The sequence below is a fragment of the Takifugu flavidus genome, chromosome 18 (genome assembly GCF_003711565.1).
Source record: "Takifugu flavidus isolate HTHZ2018 chromosome 18, ASM371156v2, whole genome shotgun sequence".
Lineage (NCBI taxonomy): Eukaryota > Metazoa > Chordata > Actinopteri > Tetraodontiformes > Tetraodontidae > Takifugu > Takifugu flavidus.
In genome coordinates, this window is record NC_079537.1 from 10975681 (window position 1) to 10991536 (window position 15856).

The window sequence follows — 15856 nt, forward strand, 5'->3', positions numbered from 1 at the left end:
GGAATCCCACTCAGAATGTTGGTAGGGAGGGTGAGGAGGGTGCTAATTCAAGACCCGCAGGGGCCGAGAGGATGGTCAGATCAGATGAAGAAATAGGGAAGGAAAGAGAGAGAGGGAAGGAGGGAGGGATGAAAGAACGGGGGTGTTGCCAGTGTGCTTAACCACGGCCTTCAGCTGTGGAGTTCCTGTTGTTGAGGGGTGGGAGTTTCCCTCCGTGCAGGCCTGGAGGAAAGCGACAGAGGATATCTTTTTCCGGGCTTGCCAAGAATGCCCGGACCTGCTGGTCTGGCTGTGATACACTCCCCTGTTCTCACTGACACGTAAACATCTCAGCAGAGAGGCGAGAACAGGGGTTAACATTCCTCCCAGGGGCACACTGGTGTCTGCACCAAAACACCCCCTGATCGGACTACACGTCCCAACACGCCCCCCCCCCACCCCCTTCCAAACAATAGGAGGAGGGGACCATAAATCCCGGCGACCAATAGTTTTGTGTCTGGGGATCTGTGGTTGGTGTGTTGGACAGCAGCTGTTGTCAATGGCAACAGAGGTTTTCAGGGAAGCATGAACTGGACAGCTGGTGGAGGTAGTGGGGAAGGGGGGGTTTAGATGAGTTAACTGAGCGAACTAATTTGACATTGCTCAATAATTTTTGTTAAAAAAAATGTTATTCAGCAATTTGTTTTTTCAAATTTTCCCTTTTCTTTTGCAGTCATGCAGGCAAGTTTGTGTATGTAATTGGGATAAATGGTTATTTGTAATAAAACCAAGGTGAAAGAACAGTGATTGACAGCTGCAGCTCTACTGTGATATCACATCCCAAGATGGCAAAAACAGCATGTTATTTGCCATCACGTGTTTTCTGTAAGTATCACAAATGTTCAATATTCACATTTTAAGCTTTTTAAATAAATGTAAAGGCGTGCCACTGCTTTAATTAATCTAATAACCCCTAATAACTTACATCAAATGACCATAGTGTCTTTTGCTATTGTTGCGATCACGAGCCCCCTAGCGGCAGGAGCCGCCATGTGCATTTTACGGCGGTGATTCATATAGACGGCTCGTTCACGGTTACTCATCTGTAGTAGCCGTCGATACGCTGTCCGGTGTCACGTGTCCCCTATCAGCCAATCACAACGCTCCACCCTCCTCTCTGCCTCGCTCCTGCACACTGATTGGCTGAATCCCGTACGGTTGCTCGCGAGAGGGGGAGGGGAGGAGGAAAGCGGGGAGGGGGAGGGAGGGGAGTGCTGTTCACAGAGGGAGCGAGTGGACGAGCACGAGAGCGACAACACAGAGCGGGAGTCTCGAGGTGAGGACCGCGCGTACACGCCCTTTTTGTTCGACCTCCTCCGGCCTTCACCCGCGGCAGGAGAGGGAGAGGAGCGAGGGGAGGACGGGAGCACGGGAGGCGGACTCCCGCCTGGATGTGTCACGCTGTCAGATTTTCCACCCGGAGCCAGAATCATGCCGGAGCGGCGGCGGTCGCCTGCCGAGCTGCCTCGCCTGTGCGTGGAGGGTCAGGACTGAATCGCTGCCTGGAGATCCCGAACAAGAACCAGGAGAGGTAGTGCCATGACCGGGGACAGGAGGCGGCTGGAGGCGAGCTGAAACTATGGACCAGGTGAGGATGGAGAGAAGGGATGGGGGGGGGTTCCACACCTGACCGCAAAATGCATTCACACCGAGCTTCGCCATCACCTGAACCTCCACGCTGAGGCCCAACGTTTGTCTGCTGATGTGTGTCCTGCTCCTGGCCCCCCAGAGAGGGACGGGCATCCCTCTGGGGAAGGGTGGAGCCTGGCAGGGAGGGGGCGGTTAGGGGGTAGAGATGAACGCCAACCTGCACCCCTCTAATAGGGGGGGGTCACAGGGTCAACACGGGGCAGGGAGGCAGGAGAAGAGGGAGGATGCAACAGGGTCGCCCCGGGTGATGGTTCCGATGAGCGTGCACCAGCATCACCGTGCACGCTCATGCCCCGGGTGATGGTTCCGATGAGCGTGCACCAGCATCACCGTGCACTCACCTTAGCTTTTATCCAGAGCGGCTGGTTTTTCCTCGCACTTTTTAAACATTTGGCGCGCTGGTTTTGATGGGAGGAAGAGTGTTACTCTGGCCATGAGCGAGCTTAGACGCCTTCCAAATAACACCATCCTCACCCCCCCCCCAACACCGTCTGTCCTCTAGGTCTCCTGGCCCCAAATAAGGTTTATGATGGGGGGGATGAGGCTAAATAATACATATGAAGGCCATTGTCTTTTGTCTGCCTGCTCAGGTCAGGGTGATGTTAGCCCCCAGTTTTAGCAGAGATGATGTCATCGCTGCTGCTGGTCAGAGGGCGTGTGTGAGTGTGTGTGTGAGTGTGTGTGTGAGTGTAGGTTCATGCTGTTGTTTTACTTGTTTTTGTTTGTCTCCTAACCTGTTCCCCCCCCCCCCCCCCCAAATGTGGAGCCTCAGGCAGCTGAACAGTGGACGAGTGTTGTGAGCAAGCGAAGGCCGCACGTCACTGTGGGTCGTGCCCTCGCTGGTATGCGCGCACGTTTTCAGCGCGCACGTTTTCAGTATCGGTTCACACACTGCACCAAAGAAAAGGGTGTAGCTCGCAGTGCAATGTCACACACAGGAAACACACACTATTTATGGCGCACTTTGACTTTTTTTTCTCTTTAATAATAAATAGACGCGCTGCATTGTGGCGCACTGTGATGCAGAGGACGCGCGATTCCGGCGCTTCCTGCGTCTCCTCGCCGCAGAGCTCCGTGGACGCGAGGCCTTATCTCCGCTCACATTTCCTGCTTTCGGCCTCAAAGCGGCCTTCAGCGTCCCAGCTGCCCCAGGAGGATTCTGGGTAAACAGCGAGGGACTGCCGTCATTTAGCAAAGTAAACGGGCGCCGCGCAGGTCCAAGCACGTGCGGCGTGTTTGCTATATTTGTGTAAATCCTGCAGAGTTTGCAGGACGCCTGCGCCTGTCTTACTCCCTGCGTTGGTTCTTCGGTCCCGAACACGTCTGTCGCAGGGGCGCCGCGTGTTTCTGGACCGGCGTGCGTCTCGTAGCTTCACCGGAGTCTGCTCGCACCACCGAAGGATGCTCTGAAGGGTCCTCGGCGGCGTCGGCGGAGAGGTGGCGAGGAAGCCTCGGCGCCGTCGTCTGGTCGTAAATCCCGGAGGCCGGCCGAGGGCCCCCGTAGGTCCAGCGCGAGCCGCCGCAGCCCTCAGCCGGAGGTATCTGGCAAATAGTTTTGTCTTGTTTCCCATAGATGTGACTGAAATGGAATGCAGACAGAATTAGCCCGGAGCAAAGCGGCGTTGACGGGAGATGTTTTATGAGAGGGAAAGTTTGCGTTCGAGAAAAAGAGACGGGGACCGATCGGGTTTCACGTGCGGCGGCACGAGCGGCGGAGAAGGGAGGATATAAGAGGATGAAACTGCTTCATAGGGGAACAGGTGGTTTAATCTGATGCCCCCCCCCCACAGCTCCAGTGTTTGGAATTTCTTCTTCTATTGTCCAGAGCAGAAGAAGCCGAGATCTTCCGAAGGGATGAACTTTGCTCCTGTATTTGCATTTAAATTGAAATTAAACACACGCGTGTAAGCACGTATTGACCCCCCCCCCCTCCCCATGCCAAGCTTTTGTTGCTTTTTCTTGAAGAAAGTTAATGAAAATTAAGCACGCTGCAGGAGGAGGGTCACGATTTGACCCTAATGTGTCCAGCAGATGACGGCGACGCATAATAACAATAATAATAACCTTCATGTGGCATTAAAAAAAAGACAAAAAATCTGGCCCTTTTCCCAGACCTGCACCAAAATTTCATGGCTTCCTCTTTGGCTCACGTCCCATCCAGGGTTCATGAAATGCATCCAACATTCAGGAACAAGGGAAACAGGGGAAAACCAAGGGGGAGATATTAAAAGCTCACCGCATCCAAACACAGCTGGCAAGTAACGACAGCTTTGCCCAGAAGCTGATGTCAGCGGCTTGAAATGCGTGGGTGCAGGGCTCACGCTCTCAATTTGGTCCCGACTGGGTTCGTCAGACGGGCGACAACCTCCTGGTCGATGCCTGCGGCCACACAAAGGGCGGATTGTCCCGTGAAGGAAAAACTGGGACACGCATCTCTTAAGAAGTAAACAACTCCTGCTCGGCAACTACGTGGGCCCCCGGACCTAAGTGCACTCGAGTGGCGAGCGGTGAATGAACGAATGGGTGCGGATGGCGGGGTGGGCCGGCGGCGGTGGCGTTCTCCGCAGGGGTTCCAGGGTCGCGTGGTTAAAGCCCTTCCTGTCGACAGCACTTGATGAGGGGCAGAGGCGGATTTAGCCAAATGGATGGCTGCTCAGCGGCAGGAGGACGTCGTTCCCGTTTGCTCCTCGTTTGATTTAATGGGCTCGTTTGGCTCATCCCGGAGCGCCGGCCTTGGTGGCCGTCTCTTCCGTGCAGAGAGCCGTCTGGAATGAACAGCTGTCCTTTGAACAGCAGGCTTTGATCAGGAAAGAGGCCGGAGAGCCCAGCTGACCGACCGCAGGCGCCGCGGCTGCATATCGACAATGACACGCAGCACGAGCGAGCCGCTGACCCCCCCCCCCCCCCCCCGGCCCTCTTTCCAGACTACTGGGAAGAAAACAATCACGCGAGACAATGTTGTGCGTTTTGTGCATATTCGAGGTGACCGGTCTTGAACCGCTCCCCGTCATCGCTGTCGGCCGCTTCACCGACCCTGTTTTAATATGCAACAGGCCTCATTTTTTACATCCGTATCGCTTCCAGTTATTCCCAAAAGTCCTGCAGACTTGGGATAATCTGGGGGGAACTCTGCCCTCTGCTGGCCTCCACACGCAAGTGCGGCAGTTCGTCCTCGGCGGGATTGGGAAATCTGTGCACAGGAACAGATGGCGTCTTTTTTACATCGTATAGCTCCGAATAAGAAGATAATTTAGAGGCGATGACGCTGCACATTTGCTGTAATTCCACATGTGGGCTCTTCAGGCTCCGGTTAGGCTTTTAGCCTCTGTGATCACAGGAATTATTAATGTTTCTCTGCTCACACATTGATTCACATGTTGGGTGTAAATTTAAACGGACAGCGTTTATCTCGCGTGCACTTGTGAGGCTAAAAGGAGGTTTAAACTCCGTGAAAGCATTCCTCTCGTGTGGCTTCTGAGAAGAGAACACCCTGCTTTAAGGCCATGTCTAGACAAACTTATCTCAGAGTTTTAAGGGCAGGGAAGCGGCGGGATTAGGATATGATCCGCTCACACGTACAGGATTATTCACTTTACTGTATACACTCCAGGACCCCTTTCTTAGAGCTTTGGCCTCGGCCTTCGAGCTCAGATTGTGTTTTTTGACAAGGAAACGATTAAAGTGATCTTTAAATTCAATTAAGTCTTTAATGTGAATAGTCAACAAACATTTTCCAGCATTATAAACAGGGGCGGTTGTATGGAGTCAGCTCTTCTTGTGGAGTGTATTTTCGGCCGTGACTCAGCAGATGACTCCGATGGAGAGTGTTTTCTTGAGAACTGATAAAGTTTTCCCTGAATATGACTTGAAGACGCGCTCTGTCCCCGCAGCCAGTTTCCATTGTCTCCCCACGGCGCTCCAGGAAGTGATGCCAGTGGCAGGAAGTGGAGCTGCGAAAGGTAAAGGCGCTGCGAACACATTCTCGCTAAACGAAGTGACAAGCAGCGGGAAGGAAACCCACCGGGCGGCTACTGGAACTAGTCTGGTTCCCCCTTTCTCAAGTAGTGTTGGAGAAAAGAAAATACAGAGGGGAAGTCTTTCTCATTTGGAGTAACAATTATAGTAAGTGTGGAATCTCCTGGAAGTGATTCAGCAGCTGTTTGTCTGAAGTTTTGAGGAACAGCTTACTGGAGACGGGCTGGAGTTGAACCAGCGGCCAGTTCTGGAGCCTCGGCATCCAATCTGCTCGCACCACTTTCCCCTGAAAAGAGAAACTTCACGAAGCAGAAGTCGGACAGGGATATTGTATCGGCACGTGCTGATAGATAGAGAACTGCTCTGGGGGGGCTTTTACACAGGGCATTAGCAGGATAGCCGTGTCCGTCATTAGCAGACAGTAATTACCAGTATTGTAGTGGAAACGGCTGAAAGATAAATCCCGTGTTTAGTTATTTATCATCTCCCGAATCCCACAAACATATTTATGGATCTGTTGCTGTCTTATGCCTGGGCCACTGTGCTATAATGAGCAAGGCATCTGCTCCAGAAGAGAGGGATCAGCCTGAATAAACGCCAACAAAAACACACATCTGCTGCGTCGGTATATTCCGGTGTCACACATCTTCACTCATATCTGACCCACCGCGCTAACGTTGACCCCATCGCTACATGATGAGACGCAGCACAAGCCGCGGCTGCAGACGTCTGCGTTTCATCTGGACTAATTGGATTTTGTAGGGGGGGGGGGGGGGGGTCAGGCAGAGGCAGCCGTCATCAGACAGCACTGGAAAACAGAGCAGAATCTCTGAGATGTTTCCCATTATGCCGTCATGTTCATTGCGCTGGTGATGAGCGGTGACCTGACACTCAGCTGTTTCCTCCTCTCCTGCCAGTTGTCCGGCCAGACAAAGTGGACTCCTCCTGTCACAAAGATGGGGTGGGGGGTGGGGGGGGGTTATGGCTCCACGCAGGCTGGGGGTCACCACACCCTCCTGCCTCCATTCCTCCGCACAAACCCCCTTCAAAGGAGGGAGCAGACAGCCGGCAACGGCGCGGCGTTGGACAGAACCGCTCTAAGCCACCAACTTTCACCAGGACAAAAATACATCATCACCGACGTCCACAGAGGCTCTAATCTGCTTCGTATTACATTTGAGACGTAAATAAGATGCTCTTTATTGCATTAGCGGAGAGAGGGGAGGTCTGCGTCCACCCGTCCTGATGCTTATCGGCCTCCAGTAGAGCGTCTCCGCACCCATGCGTGTTCTGGAGAACCTCTGCTGACGCTGAAGGGATCTGGCAACCGATCTAAGTCGGAAAGTTTGGAGTGCAGGAGATCAGCCGGAGCGAGGGAGTGAAAGAGAGAAGATATGAAAGAATGAGGGGACAGAAGCCTTGGAGTAAATGGAGTGATTAATTCTACAATACCCCTGCACGCTCTCTGTGAAGTGGCCTAGAATGGTATGAAGGGCCAGGGGATCCTCCGGTCGGCGCCCAGGGGGGAACCGGCCCAAGCCGCCCGGACGCTGGGTCGGTCAGGCGGGGAAGTAGGATGATGGCGGTTAATGGGTTAGTCATCGTGTGCGTGTGATTTTGATTACGCAATGGTCTCAACGTGCTCTCTGTTGGTCCCTGTCTGGCCCCGGGGGGACGGAGTGTCTCCTCGCGTGGCCGTCAGAACCGCTGGAGCGTGCTGAACCCCCCGGGGGTTGTGTGTCAGGGCCTGGCGCTGTCCTGCAGCTGCATCCTGCAGCATTAGAGATGGGAAAATAATGATCCCCCCCCCCAGCAGTTGCAGCTCTTTCCTGCCTTTTCAGGCACCTGCCCACACCTGAAAACAACGCGCCTCCGTTCTCTCCCATCGATACTGGAGCAGCTGCTCTCGCTCGCGTGACAAGCGGACTGGTGTCCAGCTGGGAAAACATGCGGACCAAACGCAGGCTGGACTAAATCAAAAACACGTGGACTGAAGGAAGAGGCAGGGGCAGATCTGATCACGGGTCAGCAGAAATGGCCGCAGGTGGGCTTTGTGGGCCAGCTGATCCGGTCTCCCACTGCTCTCCCACCTTGAGACCAGCATAGCCCTCATAAGTCCACCCGATCTTCCGCTTTTCCGTGGCGGATCATCGGCCCGAAGCTGCTTCAGCCACACTAGATGAATAACCTGGAGGAGGATTTGGGCCCCATATGGGAATCATCTATCTTAAACGGGAGACGGGTGAAGGTCGCGGCTGGGACTTGAGGACGGTGTCCACTGTAAGCCTCTGGCCGCGGGATTGTGTGTCCCGGCGTGATCCAGAGACAGAGGTTGGCGAGGGGGCTGACAGAGGAGACGTGGAGCAGAGGGCTGAGTTGGCAGCTGCTGCTCTTGGCGTGGGAAACCTCTCCTAAGCTGCCTTTCCCCCCCACGTCTGCCTCTCTATAGGCAGCCAGGCCTTTTGAAGTGGCTCTCTGACACTCGCACCCCTCACAGTAATAGTAGCCACATGCTCCCCAGCTCCGAGCCAGACCCAGGTCCCCTTCTTCCCCCTCTTTTACATTGGTTATCGCTGCTCTCCTTCATTATCTGGCCTGTTTACACCTTGTGTGTATCATTCCATAGCAACCGGTGAGCCCTGACAGGGGGTAACTTCTTGGCAGCGGCCTGAGGTTCCTGCTCTATGGATGAATAAGCTTCCTCTGACTGTATGTCTATGTATTCATGTTCGGCCAAAGCGGTTAAAAATATAACCCTCGACACGTTTCCCAGAATGAGTGAAAAGTAATTTATTCTGTGTGGGTGTGAACGGACCCTCGACAGTTCTTCTGCCTTTTATCTGCATCGGGTGAAAACGGCTTCTGTTCACTAACTAAAGTAGCTGAAAGAGAACACACACAATAATTACTGTATATTCCTCGGGCTGGGTCGCCACACATGCTAGCGCTGGTTCGGTTGAGGGGTAGTTTTCCTATTTGCTTTTACCTAAATTAAAACAACTGTGTATTTATTGACGGGATTCTTAAAAGAACTGCTTTGTTTTAAATGATCCGTGGTGGGTTCGCTGTCTGGTTGGCATTATTCGCTCCTCCCGTGCACGCGCCTGTTTTGGCACAGCCAGAGGGAGCCCGCACACTGTGGGTTTACAGGGCGGAGCTCGGATTTACCCAACAGGCACCCTCCTCCGCTTCATCCCATTTTGAGTCAGATAGTGTCAAGTTAGCCAAAATATAACTTTTCCTATAAGATGAAGATAAAAGCCCTTCGAAACCAGCAGAGGAAAATAGTTCCTTTTAATGAAACAGTAGGAAAAGTCCAACTGTTCCTTATTTTTCCTCTGAACATTTTTGTTACTTTTTTCCGCCATGAATACCATAATAAATGTTTGGTTATGGTTGAGGCATTCTTAAATTAGATACTGTGTTGGCTTAGAGCAAGTTTTAAAATGGAGCGAGACACAGACAAAGCAAATTAAATTGGCGATAAAAGTACAATAAGTATTTTTTAAATGGGCCATCTGAGAACATTTTCACCCTCCTCCATAATCAAATCACACAATGAAGTAAGAAAAACGAAAGGAATGGCTTTTTATTGTCAAATCTAACCTGTATGCTTCTTTAATGAGAGCTCCTTTAACTAAAACGCTTTAATAAATCAATAAAGGAAATGTTGTGACCTGACCCATCCCAACCTCGAAATAGTTGTGAATAGGAATAAACGCATTCAGGGAAATCGTGAGCAATCGCCAAAAATACGAGCCTTTTGTTCGCCCGTTTCCGGTGTCTGACTTTTACTTTTGAGGGACGGCCGCTGGACTTCCGGTGATGTGACGCCGCTTCAGTTTCCAGGCAGAGTCTCGCGCACAGAGGGATTTAGTTATGTACAACTGATGCGGTCTGGCGGAAGAAGGAGAAGAAGAACGGGAGGAGGGGGAGCGCGTCGAACGTCCCTGGAAGAACGGGAACAAACTAAAGTGGGAATTTAATTTTTTTTCTCCGCGGGGGGAAGGAAGGAAGGAAGGAAGGAAACAAGCGCTAAACCTATAAGTTTGTCGGGAGTTCGGGTTCTCTCCGACCGCGCCGTTCGCCTCCGCTGCCGCGCCTGCAGCCACAACTCTGCCGCTCCGCTCCGCTCCGCCGCCGCCGAACACTCTTCTGCCCGATGAATGGAGTTGCTTTCTGCCTTGTTGGAATACCACCCTACTCTGAGAACCACGTAAGTGCCAGAGCTGCTTATTGAGACCGGTATCGATATCCTGGACAACTCTTGTGTTGTGAGTAGCGGGGACAGTCCAGAGAGCGTGATTTCCTAAGAGGATTAACGCCAGTTTACACAGTCGCCGCGTACGCACACACACACACACACACACACACGCGCGCCGACGTACCGTACAGAAACCTAGCGCTGGATGGGTGTTGTACTGCTGCTTTTGTTCACTATTGTGGGGGACTAATGGTGCGAATCCGATGAATTTAGCCGCTGCTCCGCAGATCTGATCCACGTCGCGTTTACCGCCCGGCTCGCCGCGGTCTTTTGTCCGCCCCGGGAGGCTGTCAGCGGAGACGGGACGTCCCGAACCGGGAGGGGGGTCTTCGTCCCTCGCCCGTTTTTCTGTTATTAGGCAGAGAAATTGCACGAGCGACCCACGAGTCGTCTAACCGTTCATTCATAGTGTCTCGAGTTGAATTGGGTGGGATGGAAGCTGAAAATGTGGATTTGCTGGACAGGGACGAAAGTTTGCTCCCATTCATGGCTGTTTTAAGTAACAAAGCAGAATTCAAATCTCACTATTCACAACCCAAATCACTGTCAACTAGGCAGCGATGCATCCCTGTGTTCATAGAAGCGATGATATGTAGTAACATACACAAGATATGGGCGGAGGTGCTCGTCCAGGGAGCTATATGGATCCTGGGACTGCGCGCGCGTGTGTGTGTGTGTGTGTGTGTGTGTGTGTGTGTGTGTGTGTGTGTGTGTGTGTGTGTATCTGCTTCGATTTAACCTCTCCGGCCCGTCCGATGTGGTTGTGAGAGAGCAGAGATATTTGCTCACGTGAATCTGCTTTATTTTTTCCTCTGTGTTTCCCTACGTTTGTGTTTCTTCATCATTTCCACTCCTGTGTTGTCATGACAACACGTGCAGTAAACGGGTGACCGCTGCCGCGACCTCGTGAAAACAACGCCGATGTGACGGTCACACGAGTGTCGCGTTTTACATGTGCCCCCGCGCCGTCTCGAACTCCGACCCGCGTCGCGCTTGACCTTTGACCCCGCGCGTCTCGGACAACGCCCACCTCTTATTCAGCCGAGCCTCTTTCATCCCCGTGAGGCTCCTCGCTTGGATGTTGAGAGGAATTCCTTCCCTTGGTGGATTTTCATCGCCGCCCGCACGGTCGGCGCTGTGATCCATTTAGATGCAGCCGATAGGGGATGAGGTGCGGCGTCCGGGCGTAACGCAATTAAATGTTTAATATGTGACAAAGCACGAGGCTCGTTTCCTTCGGGGAAGGATGGAAGTGTCGGTTTGATGGGGGCGGCTGTGGTGACGGCCGGTGGGACCGGTCTAATGAAGTTAGGGGGGCTGCTCTAATGCAGCAGTGCAGGGTTTGTGGATCGATACAGGCGGTGGTGGCGGGGCGGGGCGGGGCGGGGGGGGGGGGGGGGGGGGGGGGCAGCAACACCGGACCTGCTCACATGCTGTACGCTTCCATATGATGCTGCTGTATTGATGAGGGGAAACATTAAACCCTGTTTAAAGCCCCTGCCTGACTTGGCTCACAACTCTATACTGCAACATTGTGAGCGACTACGTTATTTGGGGTTGTTTTTTTGCTGATTTTTGACTTTTCCAGTGGAATCTTTCCTGCTGATTTCACCGAAATCCCCCCCCCCCAACACCCCCCCTCTGAATGACTTCCTACAGCTGAGATGCAGACTTCAGACGGGCGTTCCGGCCTGATCCTCGAGCTGCCTTTTATCCCTCGGTGGACGCCCGCTGATCCAGCCGATCACGAGCTAGACACCTTTAGCATCGGCTGCAATCCTCACGCAGCAGCCGGCGGGTCCAGGTCCAGGTCCAGGTCCAGGTCCAGGTCCAGGTCCCGGTTAACGGCAAACAGCAGCATTACGACGCGGAGCAAAGCTTTGCTGAAACATTGGCCCAAAGCCGCCTCTTATTCTCATCAGTTTTCCTCGTCAGAAAATAGACCTGCGGGAAAGTATTCCAGCGTTCCTGACAATGCTCCTGCTTCTGTTTGCGTAGCGGTGTCGGTCACGATAGCGCGGCCATTGTCCGGCGTCGTGCCTGAAACATGACGGGCGCCTTGTGTCATTCCAGTGGGTGGCGTTCCACAGAGAGCGGCACTGTAAAGAGCATGTTATAGAGACATTAGAACGTCTCTCACCACTTCACACCTCTGCCCTCCCACCTCCACGCCCCCCCCCCCCCCCCCGCTGCATTCCACTACACCGGGCCTGGCGACAACAGCTGCGCGTTCACACACACACACACACACACACACACACAGCTGAGCGCAGGTGTGCACAAACGCAGGCTTCCACCTCCACGCAGCTCATAATCCCGGTGCAGGTGTATGAAAAACGGGGCCTTTCGCTCTTTCCTGTCCACGTGCGCGTGTTTGGAACGGCCGAGGCTAATGAGAGGCTCCTGCTTTTGTTGGCCCTGGGAAGTCCTTGATGCTAAACAAATAGAGCGCGGCTCGTCTTGAGGTGGACCAAGGACATCAGTCACCGCTGACCTTGTTTACTGCGCTGAGAGGGCAGCAGCTGCACCCGTGCTAACGGGCTGCTGCTAATGCACAATTATTGACCCGCTGTGATACAATAAGCAGTCAGAACTAACGTTGATTGTTCTGCACTAAACTTCCTACCTTGTTCAATATACGCCTGTCCAAAGTATGATTTACCATAGATCAGATTATCTTCACTTGAGCCTCCAGCTCTAGTTTGCCACCTTTTCCTCACATGGAGAATTAGCTCCTCTCTTGTTTGAGGTCCCTGCTTTACCTTCCCAGCACGTCCCACCTCTGTTGGACCTGTTTCCTGCAGCGTCAGACGTGCACATTCTCTGCGGTCTGGCGTGAAACAAAAGGCCCTGTGAGAAACAGATGAGAGCTAATCAGATTTGATGTTCTGCTCTGCATCAGAGCGCCTCTCTGTGCGGACGCTGTTCCCGTGCGGGGAAAAAATATGCGTCCGCGTCCACGAGGAGCTCCGTGTTGACGCCAGGAATGAAGAACAGGTCGGGTCTTGTTCTGACTTCGCTTTGTGTCTGTCGGCCAAATCGATGGCAACGAGGCCAGGTTTGGGTCAGGGTTCAGAGGTTAAGGCTCCCCCTTGTCAGACACTTGTCCCCCCCACCCCCCGTCACTGCACGCACAGGCCACGGGGTTAAGCAGGAACCACCACGGCTCATCTCCCTTCAGCCGATCAGATCCCACATCTTGTTTTGTCTCGCTCACATCTGACACGGGAACATTTTTGCACGGGCTCCTCATCTGTTTGCGTTTTTTTTTTGTGTGTGTGTGCGCGTGATAAGAGCGATTGTGTTTGCAGAAAGCTGAATGCCGCTCTGTGTGTGTCGATGCGCCCGTCCTGCGAAGGAGTTTTCACAAACACCTCGGATTGTGCTGGAATGCTGGAGAGGGCAGAGAATGAGGGGGCAAGGAAAGAAAGACAGGACAGAGGATAGAATCCCAGTGAGTCATGGGGGGGGGGGGGCGGCCAACGCACAACGAAGCACGAGGAGAGTGGAGGCCGAACGCCGCGCGTGTGTTGGTGCGTAACCGGAGTTCACGCTGTGTTCGGAAACGCCACGTTCCGACATCTGTTCCTGGTGAAAACCCCGAGGACGGGGACGCACGAGCCAAACGCCACACGTCCACTCGGGTACGCCGCTGACGTGCACGGCAAATCGTCTGGAGTTTTCACACAAAATCAGGCTGCAGAAGTGCTGACCGAAGTGTCCAACACTGCCCCCGATGGAGACGACGAGATTCTCTAGGAAAAATCCACGTGGAATGTGTATCTGAGGCATGAATCCACCACGTTTATACCTCTGGTAGATTGTCTTTTTTAAGTACTTTAACTCACTGGATTAACTGAATTGGTTGGAATGGATTACCCCCCCCCCCTGGATTGGCCCCACTATCATTCCAATCCAGTACAAGCTTAAGCAAGAGTGGAGTCCACATCGCCGATTTAAATAATTATGTACGTGTAATCCTGTAAATAATCCAAATGCAGATTAGAACCAACGGTCATGTTACTAAACAATGGGGGCCTGAAATTGCTGCCAGGTAAATAAAGAAAAGAGCAGAAGAAGAATCGATGTGGCATCGTGTCTACGCTCATTCTCGTCCTTTCATCGATGCTCAGTGCCACAGTTACCTTGGATTCTTGCATGGCTCATCTTCCGCCCGTCTGCACGCCGTCGTGGGGGGGGGGGGGCAGAGATAACCAGGAAGCTGATGAGGGTCCGTGCATGCTGGAGGAGACATCATCTTAAACGTTGGGATACAGACACCAGATCTTATCTTGGCATACTATTCCAACACTATAACATCTTTATTGAACCATGAACGTCATTTAAGCTTTGTTCTTTCTTTCGCCCCATTATTTCCCCCGATTTTTTAAATACCGCACAGGCACACACTCATGCTTGTGCACTCATCACACGGCATTTTGATTTACATTCTCCTCCTCCTTTGAAAACCACAACTTTCCCAAATTCCAGGCTCCTTTGAACGCAGCCCGTCGGCTCTTCGTTACCTTCTTTGGTCATGTCCTTTTGGGATATTTTCAGGCTCTGTTGTTGTTGTTGTCCAACTGTCTGAACAGGCAGTCAGCTGTCATTTAACAGCATTAGGGAACGATCTTTACCGCGTCGACCGGAACCATATGGATTCTCTCAGCCTGCCGGGATCACAGACTGAAGGCGCCCCGGACAGTATGTCGCTGTTAGCATTCCTCTGACCAACAACGCGTGTGTCACCATGCTTTACTATCTTCCTAATTGCGCAGCCATGACGCCGAGACGAGTGACCCCCGTAGAGGATGGAGGTCCGGCTTTATTCATGCTGACCAGAGGACAGTTTGCATCTGCAGGGTCAACGAAAAAGCCGCTAATGCAGAGTGACGGAGGCTAAAAATGAAAATGGCGGAGACACCGGCGGCATCTGTGCCTCTGGAGATGATGTTTTCCAGTCTAAACTGTGTCAACAGGAAGGAGGTGAGATGAAAAGATAGTTTTGTTTGATCCTGCATTCCAAACAGGAGACGCTGCCTCTGAATAGCGTCTTTGTGCTCCTGGATAATGAAGACGAGGGGTCACCTGACGGTGGTAGATGTGGGCGGGGCCGAGAAGCCCCTGATGTTGACTGTCAGGGGAGGGTTTGATGTGTTCGATCATGTGCGGCTCATTTAAAGTCCCATGACATCGCTCGTCCCGTGTTTGCGCCCTCACTGACGAGCTTCGGTAAAGGGTGGACGTTTAGGATCCTCCGACAGGAAGGCAACGCTGCTTCATCCCTCACATCTGCGTCCACCCCAGGACCAGGACCAACAATCCGCGACTGCATTTATGCGTCGTAGATCTACGTTAATACTGATTCGGGGGCCCTGGACGCGTGATCCCGTCAGGCATTCGATACTCTGCTAGTGTGGATGGTAGGTCCTGGCAGGAATCTAAAAACCAGATGACCTCAGATGGAAACTCCAGGCACGTTAGAGGCCATCTCGCTCGCTCTAATAAACAGACCGTTCCAGCTTTCTTTTCCTCATCCCCCCACCCTCGCCATCCTGGCTCAGCATCCCTTCCATCACGCCCCAAAAGCTGGACGGCCGCCTGGTTTAAGGCCCGCGGCGCTCCGAGATGCCCTCTGGAAAACGGCGTCGTCTGCTCCCATTACCAGAGTTATAATTTCCCTCCGTTAATTACACACGGGCAAGATCTGAGCTAAATATATCCAAAATCTGGGTTTGCAGCAGAGGAAGGAGGGCGGCCAGAGGGTGGAGGGGGCCCCGCTGGCGCACTGTGGGGGTTTTTTGGGGGGGTTTTTTTCGGCTGCAAAAGGCCTGCTGCTGAAAACAAGCTGGGAAAAATGGAAGAAAGGGGGCGGGCTCTCGCTGCAGCGGCGCTCAGACGTGACGCTCTGATTGCTCCCAGCGGTTG